The sequence below is a fragment of the Homalodisca vitripennis genome, chromosome 4, assembly GCF_021130785.1.
Source record: "Homalodisca vitripennis isolate AUS2020 chromosome 4, UT_GWSS_2.1, whole genome shotgun sequence".
Taxonomy (NCBI): Eukaryota; Metazoa; Arthropoda; class Insecta; order Hemiptera; family Cicadellidae; genus Homalodisca; species Homalodisca vitripennis.
In genome coordinates this window covers 121,748,692-121,761,770 of record NC_060210.1, presented here as the reverse complement: position 1 = coordinate 121,761,770, position 13,079 = coordinate 121,748,692, and the positions used below count along the sequence as shown (strand labels likewise).

Below are 13,079 nucleotides of genomic sequence, written 5' to 3'. Positions count from 1 at the left end.
GTTATGGTAGATGGTTGCCCACTTCTACTAAGAAATAGTAATCAATATATGGTATATTGAATGCTATGATCTACGTAACGACGACTTCACTGTAAGTGATGGTATTAGGTATTATAGTCCTAACGTCAAAACAATTAACCACCCTAAGTCCACGTTTTACTAATGTAACCCCATAAAAGATACAATGTAATAATGTTATATCTCAGTTTGAGAATTACTTCCCAGTAATTTGTTGAAACACTTATGAAAATGGTTTCTTTATTACTTTTGAAGCTTGTGTGAAATGATTATTAAATCACCGTTTGGGTTTTAATCTCTTTTATTTATCTGAAGTAGTGGTGAAGGAGGTTGAAAATTCATTTTTTTAGTGTTGTCCTGTACCGTTTTTAAATAAAAATGCAATAATACTTATAAGTAAAGTCCATACCAAATAATTATAATCCTTCAAAATATTTCTCCATCAGTACAAATTACATTAAAGACAGCAAACCGACATTTTTATTAAAACTTTAAATCTTTAATATTGAGTTTTTAAATAGCCTTTTTTAAATTAAGAAGTACTCTTAAACAGTTTGTATATTTTTTGTCATTTTTTACTCACAAGTTATAGTAATTGGGCCAAAAATTGAGAACAAACATTAAAAGTTAATGTTAATGCGTTGCGCTATGTACACTCAGTATTTTAAGTCAAGTTAATTCAAATAGTACTATAACCAACCATGCAATATTTTTCCAATGAGCGTTATCTGTCTTACCAGTAAATCCAGCAACTGCTATTTCATTTTATCTCCTACATGTAAAGGTAACATAGTTTAGTTAATCATCTAATGGTCGAACAGCAATCAGTCGGCAGGTTGGCAATATGCAGGTTGTTAAGAGCCCAGATTCCGGCGACCATTATCGGAGTTAATTAATACAACGTAATCCTAGAGTGCACCATTTCAGATACTTGCTACACCGTTCGTTCGCTTATAACGCTACTTTGTCATCCACTGCGGTACAAACTTTCTACTTAGCTTGTACAGTACTACTGGACTAGGGGTGCTTTACGTCTGGGGCAATACGTCATTAGATGATGAAACCTTAGTTGTGACGTAGGACGAACACTTACGAGGATGAACCCGTACGAGAATTTAGCCAAAGATAGGTGCTATGATTTAAAAAATATAACTATCGTTGTTAGTATCGTGTGAAGATAAAATATGTTCACGCTATTTCTGCGGTTTTTAAATTGAAAATGTTTCATTTTACGATACCCAAAACGCAATGGGAGTCCAAAATAATAAAGAAAAGAATTGTGAACCTGTTATGATAATCGAACTAAAATAATGTATGAAGGTACAAAAATCCAAGAATTCATTTATTTCCCTTCAAAGCCAAAACAATTTTAGGAACACAAGTAGGAGAGGTGATAAAAATTAGTTTTTTTTACGTTGGTATTAATAAAAATACAAAAAACGTTCATTTTTACTCGTATATTTTTTTGGTAGCTGCAATTGAGTGTGCAACAAGGATGTCCAAAATAACTTGGTATTTGTGTAATTTATTATTATATCTAGTTATTGTTTTGATACCATTTAACTTAAAGTGTGTTAATTATTATTTTATCAGCAATTTCCGTGGTGTGCACCTCAAAATATGTATTTGTATGCATAAATAAGTCACATTTCTGTGAGCTAAATAAAAATGTACTCGTTCCTTTTCCTCACGGTTTATATTTTTATGGAAATGTAAATGAAGTTATATAAAACTCATTAAAACTAATTTACCATCTGATCCTTGTTCTTGCAAAGAGGTTTATTTAAGTATTTTGAATTTATTAACTGCATTTAATACTATCATCCCCGCAACATAATTCCTTTTCCTCAATAGCAATAATTTTAATACTAATTTTACAATAAATTTTGAACGAGAAAAATATAGAGTCAGTAATAAAGTTTTATTGAGTTTAAATTAATGTAGCCTATTAAGTTATATATTATTTCAACAACAAAAACACTACATTTATTTTTAAATTGTCTTCTTATATCGATAATGTATAGTAAAGCTTTTACTATAATTTTTGTACATATCTTATACATTTCAATTTTATTGTTTTGGAATGTGTTTTAATATTCTAGTATTTGCAAACACACATTGTTTTGTCTTATTGCACGTTGCTTACTTACTTTAGTGTAAAATTGCATTCCTATGAAATTATGTGGTGACAAAATGTCGTGTAAAATATGAAGAGTAAAGCAGTCACCGAATTAGCGTACACCCAAATGAGTTACATTGTGTTAGTCATACAAAAGCAAAATACCGTCGTCTTAAGCTTAGCTCGGTCTCCACCATTGTTCCACAATAAGCTTATTTACCGGGTCCTGTGCTCGGACAGTCTACCTTTGCGGTCCCCACTGCAACCAATGGCAGACATCAGAATACAAGATGTGTTTGCAATCAGGTCATTGCTGCTGCGTCTTGCGTTTTATTACATGGTAAATTTAGCTTAACCTTATTTTTTATAAAATTTTCAACTATGTATTGCTATTAATTGCTTTATTTCTGAGAGTTTTCTAATACTGTAATTTTAGGCCATTATAATAATTAATTAACCAAATTAAATTAAATAGTTATGCGCCATAGACTTTTGAAAGATAATTTGCAAATTGAATGCAAGTACTTGCGTGGTTCGTTGATGAAACTTTGTTTTGAGTGATGACATCCATTTAGATTTATTCGAAATTACAATATAATTTACACTAACAAAAAGTCCAAGGTTAATACAAAAACAGTAAACACTTTATTGAAGAAATAACTAGGAATGGTATATTTGATTTTACAGGCATTTTATAACAGTAACATTTTGATATTACTTATCTAAAACACAGCATAAGTGTATTATTAAAATATATGTAAAATAGAAAATTATACAGATGTAAAATATAAAACAAATATTCAATCTATACAAAACTGGTATATGCAGAATTTTATAATTTGATTGTATTGCGAACAAGATAAACTTACGGGAATAAAGGTATCGTAATTACTATGACGATAGATTTCAAAGATAATTACTTTTAGAAAGCAAAAGTTTCGAGGAAAGTGGAAAGAATTCATTTTAACATGACTGAATTTTAAAATATGTAGTATGTTAAAATAAACAAATGTATTTTAATATAGATGTCTTTCTTTTACCATTTGCCTGCTTGAAAGCTTTCAGTAACCGCATTAGTTTTGTTGGAGCTCAGATTTATTGAATGCCACATGCCTCAAGAAAGAATTCAAGGACTGATTTACTAACAAATTGAATGCTAAATTATTTTATTGCTAAAGTTGTGTGATATATAAGAAATACGAGGTACGAATATGCCATACCACGAGTATAACTGGCTTGGCTGAGGTTCTATTCAAAAGTCTATAGCTCGTTACATTAGGCTATACATGTAACTATGTCACATGTTAAAATGTAATATGGTTTTACTGAGTTTTTTACAAGTTTATTTATTCTTTGGTTTTCTTGTTGCCATCACATGGTTACTCAAAAGACAAATGTAAAAATGCTCCCTAACGCTCAGCCAAATCACATGGATCACTCGCCAACATCCATGAGATGTTTCGTATATATAAACGAAACTTCATGCAAACTTTCAAGTATATATGTTTCTTCTTATTTGAGATATCGTGTATAGAAATGTTTTTCCAGACCCTCGCTTGATAGGATTTACTACTGCCAGATAGTAAGAATAATATGAACTAGTTTAAAGGAGGAATATAACGAATCGCATTTAAGATGTATAGAATAGTTTTAATTCCTGATATTTTGGAAAATTTAAAAGCATGAAAGACTAAAAAATGTATGAAATCCACTACTAAAGGAATTTACTTTTACCATTAAGTCTGTAAATATCCTTGTTGTACTCAGAGGTACAATAGAGATAAAAACTTTAAAAGATTATTGTATGCAACAGCTAGTATATCATCACAGGTGCAAAATTCAGACACAATCATATCTAATTTGGCAAACTAGTTGAGTGTGTTAAACGACATACTGTTGGTCAAGAAAAATAAATAATTAACAATTTCGAGACAAAATTGCCTACCTTTTGATAATTGAACCGAAAAAATAATATTGACATGGCCTGACCGTTGTGTAATGCGATGTGTAAAAGCTATTCATTTAAAGCTTAGCTGCAATCGAAGTAAGAAAGCTGAAAATCAAGCTTTACAAGAAGGGCGAACTTCATTAATTAGAGTTCTATTACAGCATGTTCATAACCAAGGAGTATTTGATAAGCATTATTAAATTTAATGAAAATTAAAGTATACTTCTCAGTAGTACCATTAAAGCACATAAAGTAATACCAAACTGATATAATTTGAAATCCTTTTACGTAATATTAAAAATTAAGTCTACCATTTGTTGTTAAATACTCATATGAGTTTGCTAATAGAATTAAATGTAGAATTTCCAAGAAATCCTTTTCCATGACGCATACCATGGTTGTCGATCAACTTTTATATGGGTTATTTCATATTTAGAATTCCTTTGTTTATAAGCATAAATTCGTTGGGCAATAATTGATAGTTAAACTCGGTAAAATAACAATGGTTGATATCTGCAATGAAAATTAATAAGTATATATTAATATTTCAACACCTTACCCTCATTTGTACTTTATAAAGTGATAAAGAGATACATTTGTCAAATGACTACTTTAATACTTTTACAGCTTCCAGAGGATATTAATTTTTAGGTTGAACATTTTTGGTTTGAAAATTTTTATATTCTATGTGATTAGCGGTTTAATTAATCCCTTGTTTCTGTAATGTTATTTTTAAGCTGTGTCAATAACCCAATAATTTCAATACTAATGGATTCCTTTTACCTTACTTACCTTATCTTTCAAATAATGCCATAATATATGGCTTAAATATATTGTTTAATACCATAATATATGGATAAATATATTGTTTAGTTATCAGGTTGATACAAATTGTGGTAAATATTCATACCAGCTCCCCATTACCACTCCGACTGTACTTCAGATAACGAAGCTCTTGATCTTGACTAAGGATATAAAATATCTGATTTCGAAGAAATTTCGGAACCCAAAGCGTGCAGGTGCGGTCCCTAATTAAGTGTGGGCTGCTTTGAAACGTCTTTAAATTCCATCCCTTAAGAGCAATATTAAACGTTTTACTGCCTGGTATTTGGTCGTAAAATGATGGAAGTTGCCTCTTTTTAAAGATATGATTAATTAGCATCCAAACGTGTTTTTCTTTAATTTTAATGTATTAAAATATTATTAACTATTAAGTACTAAGGATAACATACAAAAATTTTTAAGATTTTTCTTAATAACCCATAGAATGAAAATCGTTTAGGTAAGTATTAATTATACGCAAATTATGTCAAATGATATCTTCCATAATTCTACGACCGAAAGTAATCTCGTTAAAATTCATGAGGTGTAACATTGTTCTTATGAGGCTAAAAACAAGATGGCCGCTGGCACAGCCGGCTCATAATTATGTGGTAGGTGAAATAGGACGTTATTGAATTTCCATCAATAATTTGGATTGTATAGTTTCGTAAGCTGTAACAAAAGTTTGTATAAACTTCTTTTATATCATGGTATCGTTTAAATCACTGAAACGTCACAATGTGTCAATTATTGGCAGAATAATAACACACTGACTGTTTAAATGACAGAGTGACATACAACACATAGACTTTAATCAAAGTGTGGCTCCATATTGACAAACTGCCTGCAGAAGACACATCGTCATTTGCAATTTATTGCAGATACTCATATGTGCCATATATTCGTTTTTAATACTTGTAATACTTCTTCCTTTCTGATAAAGCTACGCTTGTGAATAAAAATATTTTGATGTTTAATAATGTAACGATGAAGATGCTGTAAACTGAAATGTCTTTTATTGAAATAAACAACTCTAATACTTTGTTACCGAAGTTATATTTTACATCAATGTAAATACTTTGAGTTGACTCTCTATCACTGTGTGTTCCATTCTTTCAAAGAAAATTGTTGTCAAGAATATGCACATATAATTAAAAAAACTATTAGGATTTAAATATATATATATATATATATATATATATATATATATATCAATTCTTTAATTAAGTAATTTTAATATTCTTAAACGTAAATTCTATGGGTATGCTTTACATTAACATTTACCGCGCAATAAAATGTTAGTTATTTAAAGTTTAATGATAACTAAAATCTAATCACCATTGAAATCTGACATTGGAAGTATAATTAGTAAATAATTTATTTCATACAAATAGAATTAAATCTTCGTTTTAAATAGTATAAAACTTAAAAGTAACTTATTTAAGAGTTTATTTTAAAGCTTGGATGTTTTAAAAGTTTTTATAATTGTTAACCTTAGTGTATTCCGTACGTCGATTTTTGTGGTTTAGCTTGCAAATAAAAGGAACTTTTTAGACACAAAAAGTGGTAGGAGTATATAAAATCGCGTTTACTCTAAAATTAATCCGCGCAAATTTTCTGTAAATCGTATTTTTTAGGATGTCAAAATTACATTTTGTACTCCTAAAACCGTGCCCTAGTTCGTTCGAGAGCAAAATCCGCCCGATGTATATCAAGTACTTGTAATTTTCAAAATTCTTATCTCAGCGTAACGAAAAAAGTTATTGTAGGAAATTATGTGTAACAAATTTCCTTGCCCTTTCACAGCCTACGAGAGGGTTGAAGTTAAGAAAGAGTAAGGATTATATAATTAGAAAATTAAGCTAATTCTTAATGTTGCCTTTCAAATATTAATAAAAAATTAGTATGCAGAGAGGGATCTTCTATCTAGATAAGCTGATTTACAATGCATTAGCGAGGTTTAATTTGATCCCCTTATAAGCGAAAACAACATTCTGATATCTCCACTTCTCTCTAGGTAATGGAAAGTTTTTTGCTCTTTTTTAGTTTTTGTAGCAACGCTCTCTGCAGGGTTCAGGATTATATCGGACTGTTAAGTAAGGTGGGTGAGCATTAACTAAATGAAGCCTTTGCAAACGTAATGGGATCAGCTTCAGATGTTCTTGCTGCTAGTGTTTCATCCCTTTAAGACAACCCCCTTCCAATACCGCTCATCCTCCCCTCCCCCCGCCCGGCAACCGCTGCAGCTCCTGTTGATCCCTAGGTCGTGTTACGCTAAGAATAGCTATAGGGGATTGGTTCTCCAGGTTTGCGGCTTTAATTAAGACCAACGTAACGATCTAAAAGTACAAGCCACCCTACATTACAGTTGTATTGTTCCAGTGTTATTACTTGATACCAGTGATTTCCTTGGTTAAAATTTTAAAAATTGATCACCTTCTTCTAAAATGGTTTAATGTTTTAAACCCTCCTTTAAATATGTAAGGAAACTAAGAAACCCCAAAATACTTATTATTATTACTGACTGCTTTGTATGCGTACCGTTGAGGATGTTTCAAAACTGGAATATTTACTTTATATAAAACAGTTCAGTCGTGAAATAAATGTTTCTATAAGCGATTTTCAGTTTTGCATACGCAACCATTACACAGGTTGATCGTGGCCGCGTGTGCGGCCTCAAAGAAGACTTAGAAATAGAAAGAGGATAAATTCAATCTTAAACGTATTGTTCTATTCTAGTAATTTTTAACGATGGCAAATGTCCAAAATCATTTTATCCTTTCAAATTATCAGTCATTATTTTGTTACTAGGCATAAACATCACAATATGCTCAGAATATTGAAATCAATATTAATAGTTATCAGAAACAATAACCTGATTTAAAAGCGTATTTATAATAATTCATCTCACATGATTCCTTTTTTTAATAATTTTTTAAGTATACGATTATATAATTTCAGCTATAAGATATCATAGGTATGAAGTAAAATTTATCTAAGAATGCTGCTACTAGTTTTGACCAGTGATGATAGTGATGATAGTTGTGAATGATAGTGACGGCAGATACCTAATAGTATTTCTGAAAGTACATAACTTAAACTCGAACCAATAGACAGTATACACAAATTGATTAATTGTGCTGCAGTTTTGATTTAAATATGCTTATTATGCTTATACCGACTATAGATTATGTGAATAAATCTAATAAGTGAAAAAAAGCACAAGCATAAGGTGCGTTTTGAATATGTTTTATCACAGAGCTATTATTATGATTTATTTAAAAGGAAGCGCACTGGCTATTGTTTTGTTGGTGGTTCAGTTTGATAAACATTTCTGTAGCAAATCTGTCGATGTAATCCTCTTATACGGCTCAGACTTCGGGGAGGGGTATAGTGATGGGTGGGTAATGTGGTGGGGGGGGGGGGGTAAGTATAAAATAATGGAACCGGGAATTCTAAAGGTTGATCATCAGTCTTGGGGCTGCGTTTGTTTCTACAACTGCAGTGACGTAGAGTCTGCTGTGCAATTAATTTCAGATTATAGCTGTCTCATCTTGCCTTATTAATCGTTCTAAATGAGAAAGAGTGCTGATGTAGCTTAAAATTTTGTATTTGGTCATTTTTCATATATGGACCGATTAATAAACCTGAATACGAAATTAGTGCACGTTGCATAACTCTTGCGACTTTTTTGTAAACGATTTTTGTTAATTTAATCGGCTGAGTGTCAGTGAGGCCTATCACTCTACCAGGAAGTGGTAAAATGTCTGTTTGTCTGTCCGCTGGATATATTGAGAGCAAATTGATTCAAAGACAAAACTTGCTTTCTACAAAGGCAAGTTCAAGTTAAATGTTCCTTCACGGGATTCTCTGATCTGAGCAGGATAACCTTTAAGGACACACTCATAGCACTATCAAATCATGTGTATTTAGTATTTCAACCTTTTTATTTTCAGAATTTCCCACCGATGGACTCCCAGGCGTTTTGTTCCTCGGGTATCTACATCAATGAGAAATTGGTTGTTCAGATGTAGTTGTTCCTAAGATATCAGGGCAAAAGGATTTTTAGTCATTTCGGCATCCGAACTCAAATTCTCAAATTTTACCTGCTTTTGAAAGTGGCAACAGTATCCGCAGACTCTATATTCTCCAAATATTCGTACGTCTTCCACAATTAATTTGGTTCTCATCTTCCATGATATCATTTACCACCACGAGGCACTGAGGCTGTTTGCTCTGCGTATTTACCCTATTGAGTTTGGGTTTGTGTTTTGGGTCGTACACATTTGAGTCCATTAGCATGTTACTCGATCTCACCATCCACAGTAGCAGCCCGCTACATGTTAGATTCAATGGATTTAGTCTCATTAAACTATTTTTATTAGCTTTTTAGTTTCTAAAAACACTTCTTCAATGTTCCATAACTTCAGTCTCTCCAAGTTCGTCGTTGTAAAGTTGTTTACAGTAATCCGTTTACTTGATCCTTTGGTCAACATGTTTTGTGGTTTCAATACCATTTCACGTCCTGTATTTATACTGATAGAGCTAAATGTATACTGAGGATTGGTTATATTATTTTGCCAAAGTATCTATTACCTTAAAAATTAAAGTTTGTATATTTCAGTTATGTAAAATATTCGATCCTAGAATGTCATACTGATACCGCGTTCCTAAAATATCCTACACCTCTACTGTTACTCTCTTGATTGTCTATTTAAATTTTAATAAATGTAAACATAAACCTTTTATTACTATTATTAATTTACATTATATAGCAAAAGTCATACAATACGATTTATAACTCCATACATATGAATCAATCGTACAACATGAACCTGTGAAAAATACTAAATTTATTTGCAAAATATTTTGCATTGTGTGTCAGCGTTAGACAATTTGAGTTTTTAAGATAGTTGTGGTCAACCAGTTGTAAAAAGTTCAAAGGTTATAAAATGCCTCTGATGCTAAACAGACTGTCAGATGTGACTGTTAACGCCATTTGAGTTGGATCATTTACTACAGAATCATTGTTATACTAATTAAGTGAGTATCTTTCTGCTAGGGCAGTTATTCATAACATTTCTGTTTATATATCCCAATTTAGTAGTCACTTCCTCTTACGTACTATGTACGGCAAGGTGATGGGAAGCCCGTAATCCAAATGTTCAATTTTGCAAAATTTCGTGTTGAGCTTGAGATTTTGAAAGTGTTGGACACGTTTGTGATATGAACAGGAGTCCGTCTTTCTAAATACAGTATTCCTCTGAATTTCCATTAAAGCGGGGACCGTGGCACCAGCGTACTGCAAGATGAATGTAATCTCTTAGCATGTATCAGTTTTTTCACCAAGCCACCTGACTAAGTAATTCAATGGAAATTAAATTATTCTTTAATTTTCATCTATACATTCAAATTCATACTTTTACTAAAAAAAGGTCACCTCATTTAACTGTGACTGTGTTAATGGCGTTTGCTCTGTGGGTCTATTTCATTTCTGTCTCAGTTGTTTTTGACACCTTGTTGTACTTAAATTGGAGAATCTATTGCGTTCCATTGATTATTGTGTTCTTATTTGATTTGTTCGTGGTTTTTTTGTATATTTCTAGTACGGTATACTCTTTATTCAAGTTATAAATTTCAGGTATATTTTGTTACTGAAAACACGTAAAAAGTATTATTTTAGCGTTTTGCGGGGCATGATTATACTTAAAGCATTTGAGAGGATCTAAATATAGCTCAGACTCTATTGTTTAGATAAACTTTTATTGATACTACGTACTAGACATTTGTGTTAAAAATATAATCTAATCAATTTCATGATGATACTTGAAATAAAATTGTTAAACAAAACCGTATATAATATTTTAAGTGTTAGCTTTGTATCGTATAGTTTTTGTTGCTATTATCTTAGTAGGCCGAACAAAATCACAGGCAAAACTCTTGTCCGTTAGTTATGAAGTATATGAATATGACTGTGTGATATCTAGCAAGTTTATTCTTAATTTTTTTATTAAAAAAATGTAATAGTAGTTCATAACTTGTAGTAAGTATTAATTATCCTTTTTAACAACTAAACTAAACTCACCTCAGTATAGAGAGTATTAACGGTAAAAATCGTTCTATAATGCAGACACTTAATTAGCTATTTGACCCACATACTGCAGTAACACGGTTCAACAAGCATTAGCAATTTAAAACGCATTAACATGTTTTCAAATCGTTGTTCAGGATCACGTGTTGTTGAGTTCATCAGTAAATATAACAATAGTGTAATGTATTCCTAGAGAACCTTTAAATTCACGTTTACTCCCGGCTATGCCTAATCCATCTTTGATTGGGGTCTTGGGAATTACAAACCCTGGGGAAGGGTCCGGATGAGAACCTCTCATCACTTTTGTGTAACAATTTGAATTCACTTTACACATCAACGTATATACTACTTTACAGAAGGTACATTGTATCAGGACTGTCTACATAGCTTCCGTTTGTACTCTAATTATTTTATAATATTGATTTTTTTTTTTATTTCTATTTGAAACTGTTTGACGTTTTCATTTGATGACACAAGTGTACATAATTAATATCGATAAACCAGTATTACTGAGTTTTGAAGAGCCCAACAAAACGTAATAAACGTTTACTGAATTGACTGTAACTAAATGTGAGGGAAATTTCGCTGCTCTTTGGCCTCTTGGCGCCAAAATCAATACAATTCTTCCTTAGAGCAAGTTTCAAGTCTTTAGGACCTTCCTATCGTGAGTCATCGTAACCAAAGTAAAGTAAAAGTATCGTATTTTATCAGGCGAGGTAAGAGCTAAGATACCCTCTCAAATACTTTACCTAGAAGCCAATGGCTTAGAAGTGACTTCAGAACCACCGTCAATGGCCGAACAGGTGGACTGCTTGCAAGGACAGGATCGCTAAGCGGTCACCCAATAAGCAGCAGCCACGCTTGAAGTTGCTTCAATCGGTTATCTTGGGATAACCGCTATCCCACTGCTCTGCGCTATTGGTATCGTATATGCAATATAAACAAATAACGACACTATTTTAAGAAAGCCATGTCGCATGTTGGGCCTTATTACGGAATGAAAATTGGGGATGATAAGAATAATTGAAACGGTGCATGTACCTTTAAGGATTTCATAAATATTTTTTTTTTTAATCATGTAGTAGGTAAATTATAAGAAATCGTTGTCCAAAATATGCACAGAGTTTCTAAATCGCACTAAACTCAATATTATTTCTATTGGTGTAATCTATTTTAAGAGTAGTGCTCTAATTAAAGGTTTCATTTTATAGCACACTTTTACAGCACATTCCACTACTATAAATCTTAACAAGTGCCAACAGAAACGATACGTTTATACTGAAGTGTTTCTACCGCCACCTGGTTCCATGATAAAGATTGGAATGTGACAGCTGTAGCAAGTAAAATCCTTAAGTAAAATTGCCGAGGCTGAAACAGAAGTGATGTAGCAGGGCAGTAAACCGGCGCAATCCTATCAGAATGTCTCCATTAGACCTTGATGGGATGTCTCGCTCGAGAAACAACATTTATTCTTCTCCAGAACACCGTTTTCTCATTTATGTATGTGACAAGTCCCATATCAACTCGAGGCAAGCCCTGTTTCTTTTGTGTTCAATATTAAATTCTTTTACCGTGTACTGTATGATCTTTGAGAAGATTAACCAAGTTAAAATCCTATTTTAAAATGCGTCAGAAAAGTGTTTACGGTTGGGATATTTAGTGTTGATAATAGGGTGGCCACCATGGTCCAGAGACGAGTAGCTGATTGATTCGGGATAACCTTGCAAATTGGTTTCTCACTCGACTCCTTTCATTTTGGAATTCACGTTCGTGTCTTTTGCGTTGTACGACCTCATTTCTTTAAACGTTTCCTACGTTTAATAAAAGTGTTTCTCAGGTGCATTAATGCTATGAACACATTTTTAGACCTGTATTACATCAATACATGAAAGTAGGTAAGCAGGTATCAGTGAGCGGCGACCAGTAATCATTGTTCCTTATCTTATCGCAAAATCCGGTTTTATCTGGTATTGGCGCAGGTCCCGGTCTACCTATGCAGTCGCAATGTCTTGTTATACCTAACCTAACCCAACCTTCTTTAAACTTTGAAAACGTGTAAAGAAATGAGGTCGTATAACGCA

The 13,079-nt window shown here is 32.2% G+C and overlaps 1 protein-coding gene across 7 annotated transcripts in view; it reads left to right on the top strand.

The window, feature by feature from the left end:
* LOC124360069 (dystrophin, isoforms A/C/F/G/H-like) overlaps positions 1-13,079 on the top strand; it is a 1,186,422-nt gene that overhangs the window by 732,769 nt on the left and 440,574 nt on the right. The window lies entirely within an intron of this gene.